Source organism: Arvicola amphibius, chromosome 13 (assembly GCF_903992535.2).
Source record: "Arvicola amphibius chromosome 13, mArvAmp1.2, whole genome shotgun sequence".
NCBI classification, from domain to species: Eukaryota; Metazoa; Chordata; class Mammalia; order Rodentia; family Cricetidae; genus Arvicola; species Arvicola amphibius.
Genome location: NC_052059.1, coordinates 44,865,602 through 44,883,900, shown reverse-complemented (window position 1 = coordinate 44,883,900; position 18,299 = coordinate 44,865,602). Strand labels below are relative to the sequence as shown.

General features: G+C 42.4%; 1 protein-coding gene across 1 annotated transcript in view; it reads left to right on the top strand.

Annotated features, from left to right (window-relative positions):
• LOC119799946 (tumor necrosis factor receptor superfamily member 10B-like) overlaps positions 1-18,299 on the top strand; it is a 50,175-nt gene that overhangs the window by 10,300 nt on the left and 21,576 nt on the right. The gene's annotated exons all lie outside the window — the stretch shown is intronic.

The window sequence follows — 18,299 nt, the reverse complement described above, 5'->3', positions numbered from 1 at the left end:
TTTGAAAATCTTGTAGAATTCTGAGCTGAAACCATCTGGTCCTGGGTTTTTTGTTTTTTTTTTTTGTTGTTGTTGGAAGACTTTTGATGACTGTTTCTTTTTCTTTTTCTTCCCCCCCCCCTCTCTCTCTTGGTTTTTTGAAACAGGGTTTCTCTGTAGCTTTGGAGCCTGTCCTGGAACAGACTGGCCTTTAACTCACAGAGATCCACCTGCCTCTGCCTCATGAGTGCTGGGATTAAAGGTGTGCACCACCACCACCCAGCTGACTGTTTCTATTTCTTTAGCAGTTATAGGTCTATTTAATTTGCTTATCTGGTCTTGATTTAATTTTGGTAAGTGATATTTATCCAGAAAGTTGTCTATTTCCTTTAAGTTTTCGAATTTTGTGGAGTATAGGTTTTCAAAATATGACCTAATGATTCTTTGGATTTCCTCCGTGTCTGTTGTTGTGTCCCCCTTTTCATTTCTGATTTTCTTAATTTGGATATTTTCTCTCTGCCTTTTGGTTACTTGGGATAAAGGTTTGTCTATTTTGTTGATTTTCTCAAAGAACCAACTCTTTGTCTCATTGAGTCTTTGTATTGTTTTCTTTGTTTCTATTTTGTTGATTTCAGTTCTCAATTTGATTATTTCCTGCCATCTAGTTCTCCTGGGTGAGTTCGATTCTTTTTATTCTAGAGTTTTCAAATGTTCTGCTAATCCACTAATGTGTGATTTTTCCAGCTTCTTTATGTAGGCATTTAGTGCTATGAACTTTCCTCTTAACACTGCTTTCATTGTGTCCCATAAATTCGGGTATGTTGTGTGTTCATTTTCATTAAATTTTAGGAGGTCTTTAATTTCCTCCTTTATTTCTTCCTTAGCCCATTGATGATTCAGGTGTGCATTGTTTAGTTTCCAAGTGTTTGTGGGATTTCTGGAATTAGCATTGCTGTTGAATTTTAATTTTAAGTCATGGTGATCCAATAAGATACATGGGGTTATTCCAAATTTTGTATCTGTTGAGGTTTGTTTGGGTCAAAACAAACACTTGTATGTGGTCAAATTTTTGAGAAGGTTCCATGAGGTGCTTATATTCTTTTATGTTTAGATGGAATGTTCTATAGATGTCTGTTAAATTAATTTGAGTCATAACATCTGTAGGTTCCCTTATTTCTCTGTTAAATTTTTGTCTGACAGACTTGTCCAATGGTGATAGTGGAGTGTTGAATTCTCCCACTATGGGTGGGGTTTAATGTATGATTTAAGCTTTAGAAGTGTTTCTTTTGCCGGGCGGCGGTGGCGCACGCCTTTAATCCCAGCACTCGGGAGGCAGAGGCAGGCGGATCTCTGTGAGTTCGAGACCAGCCTGGTCTACAAGAGCTAGTTCCAGGACAGGCTCCAAAGCTACAGAGAAACCCTGTCTCGAAACCCCCCCCCCAAAAAAGAAGAAGTGTTTCTTTTACATGTGAGGGTACCCTTGTATTCGGGGCATAGAAGTTCAGTATTGAGATTTCCTCTTGATGAATTTTTTCTGTGACTAATATTAAATGTCCTTATGTGCCTCTTTTGATTGATTTTAGTTTAAACTTTATTTTGTTAGATATTAGGATAGCGACACCAGCTTGTTTCTTAGGTCCATTTGATTGGAAAAAAATTTTCCAACCCTTTACTCTGAGGTGATGTCTGCCTTTGAGGTTGAGTTGTGTTTCTTGTATGCACCAGAAGGATGGATTCTGTTTTCCTATCCAATCTGTTAGCCTGTGTCTTTCTATAAGTGAATTGAGTCCATTTATATTAAGAGATATTAATGACCAATGATTGCTATCTCCTGTTAATTTAATTTTCGTCATTGGTGATGTTATTTTGTGTGCTTTTCCTTTCTTTGAGATTTGCTACTATGAGATCATCTATTGTCTGTGTTTTTGTTGATGTAGCCAACTTCCTTGGGTTGGAGTTTTCTTCCTAGTACTTTGTAGGTCTGGATTTGTAACTAGGTATTGGTTAAATCTGGTTCTGTCATGGAATATATTGCTTTGTCCTTCTATAGTGATTGAAAGTTTTGCTGGGTATATTATTATATCTGGGCTGGCATCCATGGTCTCTTAATGTCTGCATAATACTTGACCAGGACCTTCTGGCCTTCATTTTTTCCATCGAGAAGTCAGATCTAATTCTGATAGATCTGCCTTTATGTGTTACTTGGCCTTTTTCCTTTGCAGCTCTTAATATTCTTTCTTTATTCTGTATGTTTAGTGTTTTGATTATTATGTGGCAAGGGAACTTTTTTTTGATCCAGTCTATTTGGTGTTCTATAAGCTTCTTGTATCTTCATAGTCATACCTTTTCTTTAGGTTGGAAAAGTTTTCTTCTATGATTTTGTTAAATATACTTTCTGTGCTTTTGAGTTGAACTTCTTCTTCTATACCTATTACTCTTAGGTTTGGTCTTTTCATGGTGTCCCATATTTTCTGGATATTTTCTGTTAAGCTTTCGCTAGACTTAATGTTTTCTTTGATAGATGAGTCTATTTCCTCTATTGTATCTTAAGCACTTGAGATTTTCTCTTCTATCTTTTGTATTCTGCTGTTTATGCTTGCATTTGTGGTTCCTGATCATTTTCTCATGATTTCTATTTCTATAATTCCTTCGACTTGTGTTTTCTTTATTGTCTCTTTCAGTTTTCATATGTTTGATTGCTTTTTCTTCGTTTTCTTTAAGGGATTTGTTGATGTCTCCCAATTTTTTGTTTGTCTTTTCCTCCATTTCTTTGAGAGAATTTTTCATTTCCTCTTTAAACATTCTCCTAAAGTATTTTTTTAGGTCATTTTCTTTTGTTTCATCTATATTTGGTTGTTCAAGTCTTGCTGTTGTAGGGTCACTAGTTTTTACTGGTGTCGTGTTGCTCTTTGTGGTGTTGTATGAGTTCTTGTCTTGTCTCCTCATCTTTTCCTCTGATTGGTGTAGTTGGGGCTGTCTGTGACTCTGGTGATCAATCTTCTAGGTGCCAGTGAATCCAAGGCTCAGATGGTTGTTCCTCGTAGTGCAGTCAGGGCCACGGTTCCAGTTACCCTATTAGTCACTCTGTGTTCTTGGAGGTCACTTGGCACTCCTGTTGTTCAAGCTTGCTCTCATGGAGACTGCTTGCTTGAGGCTTTTTCTGATGAGGTTGCTGCCTTGGGCCTGCTCTGGCAGAGGTTCTGGCTCAGGCCTACTCCTTCAGAGGCTCCAGATTTGCACCCTGGACCCACAGAGGTCTCTGGTTTCATTCTATTCCCTCATAAGTCCCAGATGACATGCAGATGTCTCTGGTTCTTGCCTACTCCCTCGGTAGTTCCAGACTCATTCCCAGACCCACAGAGGTCCTAGCTCAGGGCTACTCCCTCAGAGGTCCCAGATGTGTGCTCGTACCCACAGAGGTCTCTGGTTCCATTGCTCCCTTGTACCTGCTTCTGTGGAGTTTGCTGTCTCAGGCCTACTCTGATCTAGGTCACTGGCTCAGTCCTATTTCCATAAATGTCCCTGGTCTGGGCCTGCTCCTGCGGAGGTCCCTGGCTTGGGCTTGGTCCCACAAAGTTCTGCCCACTGTGAAAATTTCTTTCCATCATTGTCTTTCAGGATTGTCCCAGAAATGAGTTTGAATGTTGCAGCTGTCTGCTCCTGAGTGGTGTCTGATAACATGCAGAACCATCAGTAAACCAGGCCCTTGTCTTCTCTTCCTCAGTCAACTGATCATTGGACACCCCCCTAACCAGGCACACTTGGCAGCAGAAAGCACTGTAATGGGAGCAGAAGCCATAAACATTTGGGCGGCTTCTCCATGTATTTGCCTGTGCCTTCAGGACTTGCTTGGGTCTGATCACACACATAACACTCCCATCTGATAACCAATTGCTGCTCTGCACTCCCTACTTTATGACTTGGTGAGTCAGAAAACACCCAGCTCATGATGGACCATTTATGGTAATTTGTTGGCCCATAGTTAAACATTCAGTTTCCACTAAAGCCCAAGAGCTGTCTCTCAAAGGGAGAATAGTTGTCTGCAGATGATGGCAGAGCCTTGCTCCAAAATCCCAAAGGTCTCTTCTGTGAACCACCTATCGGAGCTGCCCAAGGCCCCAAACAGCATCCCTAGCTGCCACTGGTCAAGTACCTTCTGGTCTGCCAAATCATGTGGTCCAAGCAGCCTGCACAGCAGCCTGGACCTGTTAAAGAACCTTCTCCTGTTCTGGGCCCCTCACAAAGTTAGTAACTTTCCAAGCCACTTGGTGTATGGGCTGGGGTAACACACCCAAGGGAGGAATGTGCTGTCTCCAGAATTCAAACAGTTCCACTAAATGTTGTGCTTCTTTCTTGGTGGTGGGAGGGGCCAGGTGCAATAACTTATTCTTCACCTTAGAAGGAATATCTCTGCGTGCCCCACACCACTGGACTTCTAAAGATTTCACTGAGATAGAGGCCCTTGAATTTTTGGTTGGATTTCTTTCCCATCCTCTGATGCACGTATGTGTTACCAACGAGTCCAAAGCGGTTGCCACCTCCTGCTCTCTTGGTCCAATCAGCATAATGCAGTCAATATAGTGAATCAATGTGATATTTTATTGAAGACACAGATGATCCAGATCCTTCTAAGGAAGTCATGACACAGGGCTTGGAGAGTTACTATATCCTTGAGGTAAAGTGTAAATGTCTACTGTTGGCCTTGCAAATTGCTTCTGGTGGTCCTTATGGATAGGTACTAAGAAAAAAAAGCATCTGCTAGGTCAATAGCTGATACTATGTTCCAGGGGATGTGTTAATCTGCTTAAGCAAGGACACCACATCTAGTAGGGCAATTGCTGTCAGAGTCACTACTTGATTGAGTTTTCGATGGGCAACTATTGTTGTCCATGATCCATCTCTCTTCTGCACTGGCCGGATAGAGTTTAAGGAGATGCGTTGGGAACCACCATCCCTGCATCTTTCAAGTCCTTGATGATGGTACTAATTTCTGTGATTTCTTCAGGGATGCAATACTGTTTTTCATTTCACTATTTTCCTTGACAGAGGTAACTCTTAAGGCTTCCATTTAGTCTTTCCAACCATGATAGTCCTCACTCCACAGGTTGGGGAACCAATGTAAGAATTCTGCCAACTTTTAATTCTATCTACTCCAAGTATGCATTCTGGGACAGGGGAAATAACCACAGGATGAGTTGGGGACCCACTGGATTTACTGTGAGTTGAACCACAGCCAAAACTCATTAATCACCTGACCTCCATAAGCCCCTAGTTTAACTGGAGGGCCACAGTGTTTCTTGGGGTCTCCCAGAATCAGTGTTAATTTAGAACTGGTATCTAATAGATCCCATAAAGTCTGATTGTTTCCTTTCCCCCAGTGTAGAGTTACCCTTGTAAAAGAAGGTAGGTCCCTTCCAGGAAAGACAGGAGAAAGGCTCACACACAGTAAAACTCTTAGGTAATTTATCAAGGTCTTTCATCAGGGGAACTTGGCCATCCCTTCATCCAAGGTCTGCAAACTGGCTCAAGTCTGGAAATTTATTCACAGGCCATGATTCCCCTTTGTCATGATCCAATGTAGCCCCTTTTTCCCCACTTGTTTGAGAATTTTTCAGCTTATACAGATCAAACAAAAATTCAGTAGGCTTCCTATCTATTTCATGCCTGGAAACACTGTGATTGATTAGCTAGTACCACAAGTTCATATAAGTCATTCCCCTACAAAATTCACCTTGCCTGTGCTGACCACTATAGGTTAGGCTTTCATGGACATTACTTTGTCTATGCTTCCCATTACAATAACTATGACTACCTTGCCTTTGGTAATTCAGGGCTGCCACCTGGACCCTGCTACCTCGGGGGTCAGTTAAACCATTGCATTTAATTCATCCAGTTGAGCAGAAGCATCTCCCACTCTAAGGTCTGGCACAAGGAAAAGGGTGACAATAAAACTCTTCAGATGTGCTGGTGCCCCTCACTCTTGTGTCTTACAGGATTAGTGAAGGGCGTGTCTTCTGGGCCTTCCCACTGTGGAATATTAGGGTTCACACCATGTGCCCACTCTACCATTGCAATTTACCTTCATTTCTAAATCTCTTCATCAACACTAGGCCAAGGGATATCTTGCACCTCTAACTCCTTTTCAGTAGGCCATCTTTTGAGGAAAACTTCGGTCAACCTTTCAAACTTTTGACACATTTTTTTAAACTGTGAGAGCTTCTATATTAAACCTAGACTCTCCACTCAGTGGGCCGATATCAATAAACTCAGCCCGATTCAGCTTTAGGTTCCTTCCACCATTATCCCACGTCATTAAGATCCATTCCGACACGTATTTTCCCAGACTTCTGCTTGAACGAATTAGCAAACAAACTCTTTGAGCTCTTTGGTAGTGTAGTGCACCTCCTCACGGACTACACTTTCTGCCTCTCCTCTGCATGCCTGCTTTGTCTTAAGTCTGGTTAGAGGTCTAAAGGCAACTATTGGTGGGCCCCGAGGGACATCAGAACTGTGTGTTCTGATTAATTAATTAATTAATTAAGGATTAATTTCCTCAGTCAAAAGTGAAAAGGGCAATATTTCAAGGGATGGAACTGAGATTAAAGAGAATACTTCCTCAGGTGAGATTAATCCTTAAGAATTTGATGGTTCAAAGTTCTCCACTTCAATAGGGTCCTTCCACACATCCCCGTTCCAAGTTACAGGGTTCAATTCTGTACCGATTAATGTCTATACTTTAGCCACTGACACCCTCCTAGGTTGGGACTTGAATTTCTCCTGTAATTTGGGCAATGTTATAATGAGGGCTTCGGTTTGATTTTCTGCAACCTGAGCTCTGTGAGGAAGATTCTCTTCCGGGACACACTTAGAAACCTTTAGACTGTCTACAGACATCTGCGGCCTGTCAATTCTGTCACTAAGGTCATTACTGTCCTTCACCATAGTCTGCGATGTTCATTTTATCACGGAGCTCATTCCTATTCTTTGTCAGTTTACCCAGAGATGCTAAGAGCAATGGACCAGCCTCAGCATTTTCCTTATTTTTCCACAAACTCTCAAAAGTTTTCTATACAGTCAACAAATCTGTTGCTGCCCACAGTAGGTGAATCAGGAAAATAGAATGTGTTTATGTCCCTAAGGGTTTAAAATAATTCACACCATGGGCTTTCCGTACCCTCTGAGCTCTCAGGAAAAGTTTCAGAAACTGGAGGGGCTTCAGTAACTTCAGGCATTGGCAAATTGGGAAGCATATTTCAGAAACTTAAAATATTCATCCTTATACTTCTGTTGCTCTAGGACCACTTCCTGTACCACAATCTATATTACATAGGGTTCTCTAGAGTAACAGAACACACAGAACAGACATATGTATATTCATATTAGAATGACACGGGCTGCGGTTCAGCTAATCCAGCAATGGTTGCCTAGCAATGAAAAGTCCAAGAATTCAGTGAGTGTTCAGTCCAAAAGGCTGGATGTCTCAGCTGGTCTTCAGTGTATGCTGGAATCCTGAAGAAGCAGGCTCTAATGCCAGTGACTGAATGGACTTGCTAACAAGGTGAAAACAAACAGATAAAGAATTTAAACTTCCAAGCCGGACGGTGGTGATGCATGCCTTTAATCCAGCACTCAGGAGGCAGCGGCAGGTGGATCTCTGTGAGTTCAAGGCCAGCCTGGTCTACAAGAGCTAGTTCCAGGACAGGCTCTAGAAACTACAGGGAAACCCTGTCTCGAAAAACAAAAACAAAAACAAAAAATAATAAAAGAACTAGTTCCAGGACAGGCCCGAAAACTACAGAGAAACCCTGTCTCAAAAAACCAAAAAAAAAAAAAAAAAAAAAAAAAAAAAAAAAAAAAAAAAAAAAGATAAGCTCCCTTTATCCATGTCCATATATAAGCTTCCAGCAGAAGGCACGACCCAGATTAGATCTGGGTTAAAGATCTGGACTAGAGGTTGTTTTCCTACATCAAAGGTCTGGATTAGAAGTACGTCTTCCCATTTCAAATTAAGCAAAATTCTCTCACACGTGTCCTCCATTGGGGGTTTTAGTTAATCCCAGATGTAGTTAATTTGACAAGCAAGAGCTTGCCCCGCTTTACTGTCTGGGGAGAAGGGCAGAAGGCAGAGGAGAGGAGGAACAGAGGCTGGTCCGATCTTTTCAGAAAATGTGCCTTCAGCATCCCAGGCTGAGGCCCAGGATAGGGAGCTTGGTCACATGCAGGTACCACTCACGCAGACATCACTCCCCCTTGTGCTTCATGGCCATTGCCTTCTCACAGTGGTGAAGGCTAGGTAGTTCTGCCAGCAGTTACTGCTCTTCTTCTGGTTCAGGAAGCAGCTGTCAAAGGGGGGGGGGCAGTCTTGTAGTTCTTTATTTTAGTCTTGATGACTTCAGCCACGGTGCTGACTCCTAAAGACAGTCCTGGAGTTATCGTGACCCTTAGCAAAGATGCCAATCTCTCCACCTTACGTTTTGAGACAACCTCTCTCCCTGAAACCACAGCTCGCCAATTCAGCAGCAAGCCCCAGGGACCCTCCAGTCTCTGCCTCCCCAGCGCTGGGACTGTAGGCATATATCAACCACGGTGGATATATAGTTTTACTTGAGACAGGTTTACCTATGAAGATTAGGCTGACCTCAAACTCACAGAGATCTGCCTGTCCCAGCCTCCGGAAAGAGGGGATTAAATCTGTGTGCTCCTACACCCGGCTCATCTTTGGTTTTAAAAAGTGGGTTCTGGAATATTGAATTCAGATAGATCCTCATGGTTGCTCAGCAAACACTTTACCAACTAAGCCATATCCCCCACCTTCTTTTCCTATCACTTGTTAACCAATAACTTTGTTTCTTCCTTCCTAGTCTATATCGTATACACTTTCCATTTCCTTCCCTTTAGAGACTCCCCAATATCATTGGTCGGAATGGTCTAAGCGGGCATTATTGCATGGCTCTTGATTTTAGTGGAAAACAATCTAGTTTTCCACCATATTCTTACGTCAGTTAAAGATTTTCCCCCTTCTCATTGTTCCGCCCTCTCCATTGACCTGGGTGCTATTTAGAAACACACCGTTTAGTCTCCAAGAGTGTGTGAGTTTCCTTCCACCTTCCTTCTGTGGTTATACTTTTAATGCATTGTGATCTCTGAAAATTTTGAAAACTCTTATATTAACTTCTCTCATCTTCCTCTATTCCTAACATTATTTTCTTCTATTTTTTTCTCAGTTATGTTTTTTTTTCTTCCTAAAATACAATCTTACTTTAAAAAAACACATTGTGATCTTAGAGCACACATTTTATCATTTTTATTCTTTAAACGTTGTGAGTGTACATGTTATGGCACAAAAAGTCGTCTTTCTTGGTGAGTGTGTGCTTACAATAACCCGTATTCTGCTTTGACGTATTCTAGAGGTGTCGGTTTGGTCCAGCTGGCTGATTTGAACTGAGTGTGGAGGCCATCTGTGTCCTTACTTTCTCCCAGCTGCATCTGTTCATTCTGCGTAGATCAGTGTTGAAGTCGCCACCACCAAACCTCTAGCGTTGGGCTCATCCGTTCTTCTTTGCAGTCCTGTCAGAGTTTGCTTCACGTATTATGCTACCCTCTTGTTTGATGATTATACATTAAGAATTACAATATCTTCTTTGAAAATGGACATTTCCATCATTGTATAGGGCTCCTCTCTATCTTCAATAGTCTCTGATCTAAAATCTTCTTTGCGTGAAACTGATACAGCTGTTTCCGGTTCCTGGCATGGCTACTGTGGATCCGTCACATCAGTGCACAGCGTTGCTGTTTACGTGGCCTCTGGCCATTCTCTCTTAGTCTCTATCTAAATTGGTTCTCTTCGTTTGTTTGAGACACTCTATAGTGGAATCTTGCTTTCTAATCCGCTCTGGCGGTCTCTGTCTTTGGAAGGGTATATTTTTGATGATTGGTATGTAAAATGGTTGTTGACATCAAGTCTTTGTTGTTGTTATATTCTTTTTTAAAAATATTTATTTATTTATTTATTTATTTATTATTTTTTTAAATATTTATTTATTATGTATACAATATTTTGTCTGTGTGTATCTGCAGGCCAGAAGAGGGCACCAGATCTCATTACAGATGGTTGTGAGCCACCATGTGGTTGCTGGGAATTGAACTCAGGACCTTTGGAAGAGAAGGCAGCGCTCTCAACCACTGAGCCATCTCTCCAGCCCCTGTTATTATATTCTGCTTGTTTCATTTAAGCCTTTATTGCTCTCAACTTCTACTCCTTTTCTGACCGTTATGGTTTTAATCGAACATCTTATATAAAACTATTTTTAGAGCTGTATTCACTTTTATTTATGTGGGTGTGTAGGAGAGGAGGCTAGAGGACATCATATCTGTTGGAACTAGAGTTACAGACATTCCTGACCCACCATGTAAGTTCTGGAAATTGAACCCAGGTCCTCTGGAAAAGCAACAAGTGCTTTTAACAGCTGAGCTATCTCTCCGGACCTCTTTTTACATTTAAGTAGTTGCCCTTGAGTTTATGATATCCTAGACATCTTTTTAAATAATACTGTCTCTTCATGATAGTATAAGTAAGTTTAATTCGGTATGTGGATTTCTTAATGTGAAAATAAACCCAAGATGGGACATTAGCAAAGATAAAGAATATAAAATAACAAAAATGTGAGCCCATCAGAGTAGCCTGACTCTCAAATGTACATACGCACCTAATAACAAACTCAAAGTCTCAAGTCAGAAATGCACAGAGTTAGAGAGGAACAGACACTCCACAGTCATGGATAACATGCAACGTGGCTTGCCAAGTGACTGCTAGAGTGACTAGTCAAGCAAAGAGCATGACAAAGTCATGGCTGATCTAAAAAACAACCAGCCTCCCAACCTAGAAAACATTTCTGGAACACTCTATCCTATAGATAATTTGTTCACAATTTCTGTGCACTGAAATTCAGTGCACTAAAAGCTCTATAAACTGAAAAGGATTGAAATCGTGTTCTCTAATGGAATTGACTTAGAAATTAGAAATAATAAGTGTGTAGGAAACACTTACACACTCCTGCCACAGAAGCAGGCAGGCTGACTGCAGACCTTCACCTCTCCCTCTGCTCCTCCAGATCCCGTTACCCAGTCTCCTTCCCAGCTCTGCAGCAAAACACCTGCTGCAGCCTCCCTTCCCCACTGCACCCATCTCCCGTGGATCACAGATCTTCCCCTCCAACCCCCCCCCCCCACACCCATTGCTTTATCCCAATTCCAAGCAGGCACTCCCTGGGAACCCACAGGCCACTCTGGCTAGGGAAGCAGGTAGCTGACTCCAGATCTTCACCTCTCCCTCTGCTCCTCCAGATCCAATCCCCCAGTCTCGTCCCCAGCTCTGTAGCAGACATTCTGCTGCGGCCTCTCCTCTCTCTGCCCTCATTTCCAGGGGACTAAGCAGATCCTAGTGGAACACCCAGCTATCCTCCCTCCTGTGGACCCCTTCACCCTCCCCCAGCCCTCTACATTCCCAAGAGTCAGCTCCCATTACCCAGAAACACATTTTTACCTGGAGCATTTAGTAGCCACACCTATCAGGATCTTTGAAGAATTCCCTACTAGGGAACATGCAGGCATCTCACTCCCCTGAAAACCAGAGAGAAAAGAGAAACCCAGGAACAAAAAGGCCAGCAAACAAAGACAAGACCAAACCTCAGCTCCTAGAATCACAACCTTCCCAATTCCAGATGCCTAGATCTGGAACCAATAACACAACTAATAACAGCCAAGACAATATGTCTCCCCCAGAGCCCAGCAACCCTACCACAACAGGCCCTGAATATTCCAACATAGCTGAAGCACAAGAGAAAGATCTAAACCCAGTCTTTATGAATATGCTAGAGGTCCTTAAAGAGGGAGCTAATAGATCCTAGAGGTCCTTAAAGAGGGAGCTAATAGGTCCTAGAGGTCCTTAAAGAGGGAGCTAATAGATCCTAGAGGTCCTTAAAGAGAGAGCTAATAGATCCTAGAGGTCCTTAAAGAGAGAGCTAATAGATCCCTTATAGAAATCTGTGGAAAGGAAAAGAGTGGAAGGGAGTGAATCAAACTGTTCAAGCCTTGAAAGTGGAAGTAGAATCCATAAGGAAAATCCGGACTGAGAAAACTCTAGAAATGAAAAATTTAGGAACTCAAACAGGAACTGCGGAGCAAATCTCACCGATAGAATGCAAGAGATGGATGAGAAAATCTCAGGTATTGAAGATAAAATCGAAGAAATGGATATATTGGTCAAAGAAAATGCTAAATCTAAAACAAACAAACAATAACAACAAAAAAAAACCCTTCTGAAAAAAAATTATCCAGAAAATCTGAGACACCGTGAAAAGACCAAATCGAAGAATATTAGAAATAAAGAAGAATACCAGGTCAAAGGTGCAGAAAATATTTCCAACAAAATCATAGAAGAAAATTTCCTAACCTAAGGGAGATAGTTATCAAGGTACAAGAAGCATAAAGAACACTAAATATACTGGAACAGAAAAGGAAGTATGGCACATAAAATCAAACACTAAATGTACTGAACAAAGAATATTAAAAGCTGCAAGAGAAAAGGACCAAGTACCATATAAAGGCAGACCTATTAAAATTACACCTGACTTTTCAGTGGAGACTCTAAAAGGGCCTGGATGAATGTGCTGCAGATTCTAATAGACCCCAGATGCCAGCCAAGACTACTGTAAACAGCAAAATGTCAGCCACCGTAGATGGATATAAAAAAAGACATCCCATGATAAAGCCAAATTTAAGCAATATCTATCTACAAATCCAGTCCTAAGACGGTTTTTAAAGGAAAACTTCAACCTAAAGAGGTTAGCCACACCAAGGAAACACAAGGAATAAATAATCCCAGACCCCCCAAAAAAATCAAAAAGGGGAAGCACACAACAACAACAAAATAACAAGAATCAACAATACTACACATCAACGTCTCTCAACATCGAAGTTCTCAGTTCCCCAATGGAAAGAGACTCACAGAATGGATGTGAAAACAGAATCCATCCTGCTGCTGCATCCAAGAAACATAGCTCAACATCAAAAAGAGATCTTACCTCAGGGCAACGAGTTGGGAAAAGATATTCCAAGCAAATAAACCTAAGAAGCAAGTTGGCATTTTAATATCTGACAAAATAGACTTCAAACCAAAATTAATCAGAAGAGATAGAAAGGGCACTACATATTCCTCAAAGTAAAAAAATCCACCAAGAGTACATTGCTATTCTTAACATCTATGCATCAAACACAAGGACACTCCAGTTTGTAAAGAAACTCTACTGCAGCTCAAATCACATAACAACGCTCACACAGTGATAGTGGGAGACTTCAACACCCACTTTTTCCAATAGATGGCCATCCAGACAAAAGCTAAATAGAGAAATACTGGAATTAACTGACATCATAAACTCAAGGCACCTAATGTACTTACAGAACATTTTACCAAAACACAAAAAAATAGACGTTCTTCTCAGCACTGCATAAAACTTTCTCCTAAATTGACCACATTGAGACACAAATCAAGTCTCAACAGATACAAGAAAATTGAAATAACACCCTGCATCCTATCTGACTGGTGGCACATGCCTTTAATCCCAGCACTTGGGAGGCAAAGGCAAGCAGATCTCTGTAAGTTCGAGGCCAGCCTAGTCTACAGAGTGAGTCCCAGGACAGCCAAGACTATTACACAGAGAAACCCTGTGCCTAAAAACAGAGCAGAACAAAACAATACACACACAAAAAACCCCAAGGGGTGGTGATACAGATCTGAACAGAGAATTCTCAATAAAGGAAATTCAAATGGCTGCTGCAAAGCACTTAAAGAAATATTCAGAATCCTTAGCCATCAGGAAAATGTAAATCAAAACTACTTTGAGGTCCCATCTTACACCTGTCAGAATGGCTATGATCCATAAAACATGTGACAGCTCATACTGGTGAGGATGTGGAGTAAGGGGAACACTCCTCCATTGCTGGTGGGAGCAAACTTGTACAGCCTCTGTAGAAATCAGTGTGGTGGTTCCTCAGGAAAATAAGAATCAACCTACTTCATCTGCTTCAAGATTCAGATAGATATACCTATCTTGGGCATATATTCCTCCTACCACAAAGACACTTACTCAGTCATGTTCATTGTTGCTCTATTCATAATAGATAGAAATTGGAAGTAATCTAGATGACTCTCAACAGAAGAATGGATAAAGAAAATGTGTTACATTTACACAGTGAAGCATTACTCAGTTGTTTAAAAAGTGACATCATGAAATTTGCGGGTACATGGATGGAACTAGAAAAAAATTCATCCTGAGTGAGGTAATCCAGGCCCAGAAAGACAAAGATGGTATATATTCATTTATATGTGGATATTAACTGTAAAGTCAATGATAACTAAGTTACAGTCCATACAGTCCATACAGGTGTAGAGTAAGGAGTAGAGCCTACAGATAGATTTCATTAGGGAAAGGAATCAGAATAGATAGTTATGGACAGACAGGAAGGCCTGGAATGGAGGGATAAAAGTGAGAAAGGGCAAAGGAAAGGAAGACGAAGGAGGGAATGCAGGGAGAGACAGCTAAAATTAAGGGCCGTTTGAGGGATAGTGTGAAAACCCTATACATTGGATGCTTTCTAAAGTACATACATATATGAATGCAATTTAAATAAAAATACCTAAAAATGGGGGAGACAGAGTCCCAACTGGCCATCTCTTGTCACCAAATGAAGCTTCCAGTACTGAGAATGGGTTACATCTAATTGAGATGCTGACCAAAGGGGTCCCCTGGGAATCCCCAAACAACCCAGGCGGTTGCTCTCCACAAACTGATGGCCAGGCCCCATTGCTGGAGACAACTCCGACACAGCTCATGGAACATGGAGAAGTCCTTCCAGTGCCTAAATAGAGCTTTCACCACTGCACGCGAGGGCCTTTTGTCCAGGAAGGTACTCTGCGTGCTACCAAAGGAGAAACAAACACCAACCCAGCCGCAAACCCTCTAATCTACAATGGTGTCCTACCTGCAAGATATGCCAGGGCAACAGTGGCACAAAGCTTGTGGGAGTAACCAACCACTATCTCATCTGACTGAAGGCCCACACCACGAGATGGAACCCTTATCTGACACTGGTTGGGTGACCAAAAGCCAGAGACTAGGTAGCCCAGGGACCTAGGGTAAAACCATGTACTAATGTTCTAAAAAAAAAAAAGGTAGCAATAAAATGACTCCTGCTGATATTTTCTTATACTCAAAGATCAGTGTCTTGCTCAGCCACATTTTATCATAAGGAAAAGCTTCCTCCTGCAGCAGTTGGGAACAAATACAGAGACCCACAGCCAGTCATAAGCAGAGAGTGAGAGACCACAGAACACTCAGTCCTCAATGGGAAGTCCCCATCAAATCCCTCCCCTTGGAAGATGAGGTGGAAACAGTGTAAGAGCCAGAGGGGACGGAAGACACCAAGAAAACAAGGCCCTGTGAGTCAACACGATCAAAGCTAGCGTGAACTCAGAGTCTGAGGCAGCCTGCACAGGGCGTGCCCAGGTCTGCACCAGGTCCTCTGGGTACAGATCATGGCTTCCAGTTTAGTGTTTTTTATGGGACTCTCGAGTGTTTGAATGAGTGTGTCTCTGATTCTTACGCTGTTTTCCTTCTCTTCATTTGCCTTGTCCAGCTTCAGTGTGATCGTTTTGTTTTATCTCATTGTATTGCATTTTGTCATATTTTTCTATTATCACTCAGAAGCCTGGTTTTGCTTTTTTCTAATGAGAGTCGGAAAGGAAGTGGATCCAGATTGGGGGGTGGGGTGGGATGGGAAGAACTGGGAGGAATAGAGAGTAGAGAAACCATAACCAGGATATATTGAGGGGGAAGCATCTACTTTCAATAAGAAGGAAAAACTGGGAGGGGGGGAGAAAGAAAAGACACATTTGGAATTTATACAATACTCGTATTAATACAGATCAGAGAAGAAACTATGTAGAAATTAGAAAACATTTCAACTGAATGATAAGAACAATAAACAAGCAGAGCAGGGCTTCATAAAAACATAAGCACTTCCGTTAGTAAAAAGGAAACGCTTAAGAGCCCGCGTGGTGGTGCACACCTATAATCCCAGTGCTCCGAAGACTGGGACAGGGAGAATTTCAAGTTCCAAGTCAGACTGGGTTACATAGTGAGGTCTTGCTGTAGAGGAAGAAGAAGAGGATGGGGAGTATTAATGATCAAGGTTTTGACTTGAAAGCTAGAAAAAAAAAAATGACCCTGTAGCAATCAGGGTCTGGATTTTCATGTGTGGCACCAGGTGCCACCGAGCACCATGAAGAAGTCCGAGGTCAAATCAGCCACCTGTGTCGGTGTTGGTATCCGAGGAGCAGGATACAGCCATGTCTGAGTGACCCGCGCTGCTACTCAACGACATGGCAATGCCTGGGCCCGAGCTACAGCTGAGAGCTATGTCAGGGTCCATGGCCCCTCTGCAGCCAGGGTCTGTGCTGATGTTCAATGCTCTTGCTATCATCAAAAGCCACGCAGACACCCAAGATCAAAGGCCAAGTTAGTGTCTCAGGGTCATACTGCCGCCGGGGGCAGTGGGTACTTCAAGACTCAGCTGCTACAAAAAACCGTGTTGAGGTCCATAGTCCTACCTCTGCTGCGGGGGTGGGGAGGGGCACGGGGAGTCTGACCTGAATTAGTCTTGCTCCGCCACTAATGGTCATATAGAGGCACAGGGTTGGGCTGCAACCTGAGGCCTTGATGGTGCCCAGGCGACCGACCACACGGCTGCCAGAACCATTCCCACCCGAGTGGTCATTCCCTTCACCCAGAGCCAGGACGTCGTCCCTGTCTAAGTTGCTGCCGAGGGCCATGTCTGAGTCCATGGTCCGGCCACAACTGGGGTCTGTGTTCTGGTCAGTGGCACCTCAGGAGGCCTTAGGAATCATGCACAATGAAATCAGAGAAATACTGAGACAGTTCCTCCCTTCATTGCCCTGGGAAAGTTGGCCTCATCTCTCGCTGCCCACTACAACAAGAGAGCTGGCTCCCTGCACTCGGGAGAGAAGGCTCCCACCCCTCACCACAGGTTAAGAGGAACCTACGCTGAGGGCATGTGTGTAGGGGAGCTGACTACTCCACCTGAGGCGGGTGTCTCCAGTGGCTCTATCATACCTGCCTGGCTAACACCCAGGTCCACAACTGGCCCTTGGGTTGACCCACCGTAGCATCTACCCCATCTAGGTCCTACTGGAGCTCGTGAAGGGACTGGTTCTGTGGGACAATGCTCACAAGATCTCCAAGAAAAAAAAAAGATCTCCAAGACACAGGATACCCCAGAGGAGCTCTGATGAGGTTCCAGTGAGGACGGTTTACCAAAAACCAGAGACCTTGAACCAGACCAATGACTCATTGCAATGGACAGTGGTCAGTCAAGTCGATGGGACAAAGGGGTACACTATATGACCCAAGCCTCCGAAGCCTCCAAAGCCATCAGGATGGATGAAGAGGTGATGGGGAGGCAGGAGAGAAGGAGAAGCAGAGATTTTTCTGTTTCAGGTGTGGAATTTTGTTCTGTTTTGGTTTATTGACTTGTTGTTTTTTTTTTTCTTGCTTTTGTTTGCTTGCTTGCTTACTTTGTTTTGTTTTCTGTCATGGGGGGATGCAACAGGCATGAGGGGGAAATATGGGGGGACTAGAAGGTGAACAGAATTGGGGTTCATGATTTGAAACCCCCAAAGCTTCAATAAAGAAGTTTTAAAAAGGGTTAGACAAAATGGAGCAAAATATGTAGAAGAAAAATAATAATGAAGAGAATAACTATAGAATACAAAAATCAGTAACACTAATATAGATAGTGTATTTACTGAAAAGAGTAAGAAAAGAGCTGGAGAGAAGGCTCAGCAGTTAAAAATACTGGCTGCTCTTTTGAAGGACCTGGGTTGGAATCCCAGCACCACCATGGCAGCTCACAGCCATCTGCAAATCCACTGCCAGGAGATCAGATGCCCTCTGCTCACCTCAAGCACCATGTACATATGGTACCCAGTCATATGCAGTCAGGATACCTGTACACATAAAATTAAAGTGTTTTTAAAATTATAAAGAAAAGAGTAAGACAATTTAGTAACCTTATCAAAGTTCATTTAAAAAGAGAGAAAAACCAAAAAAATATAAAAAATCAGAATTTTAGAGACTGTATCACTATTATGACCAGTGTTCAAGAGCTTTACAGGCTGCTTTATATCATGATATTAGAGCCCTGCTAAAGGAGACAAATACCTTGAAAGTGTTCACTTGCTAAAA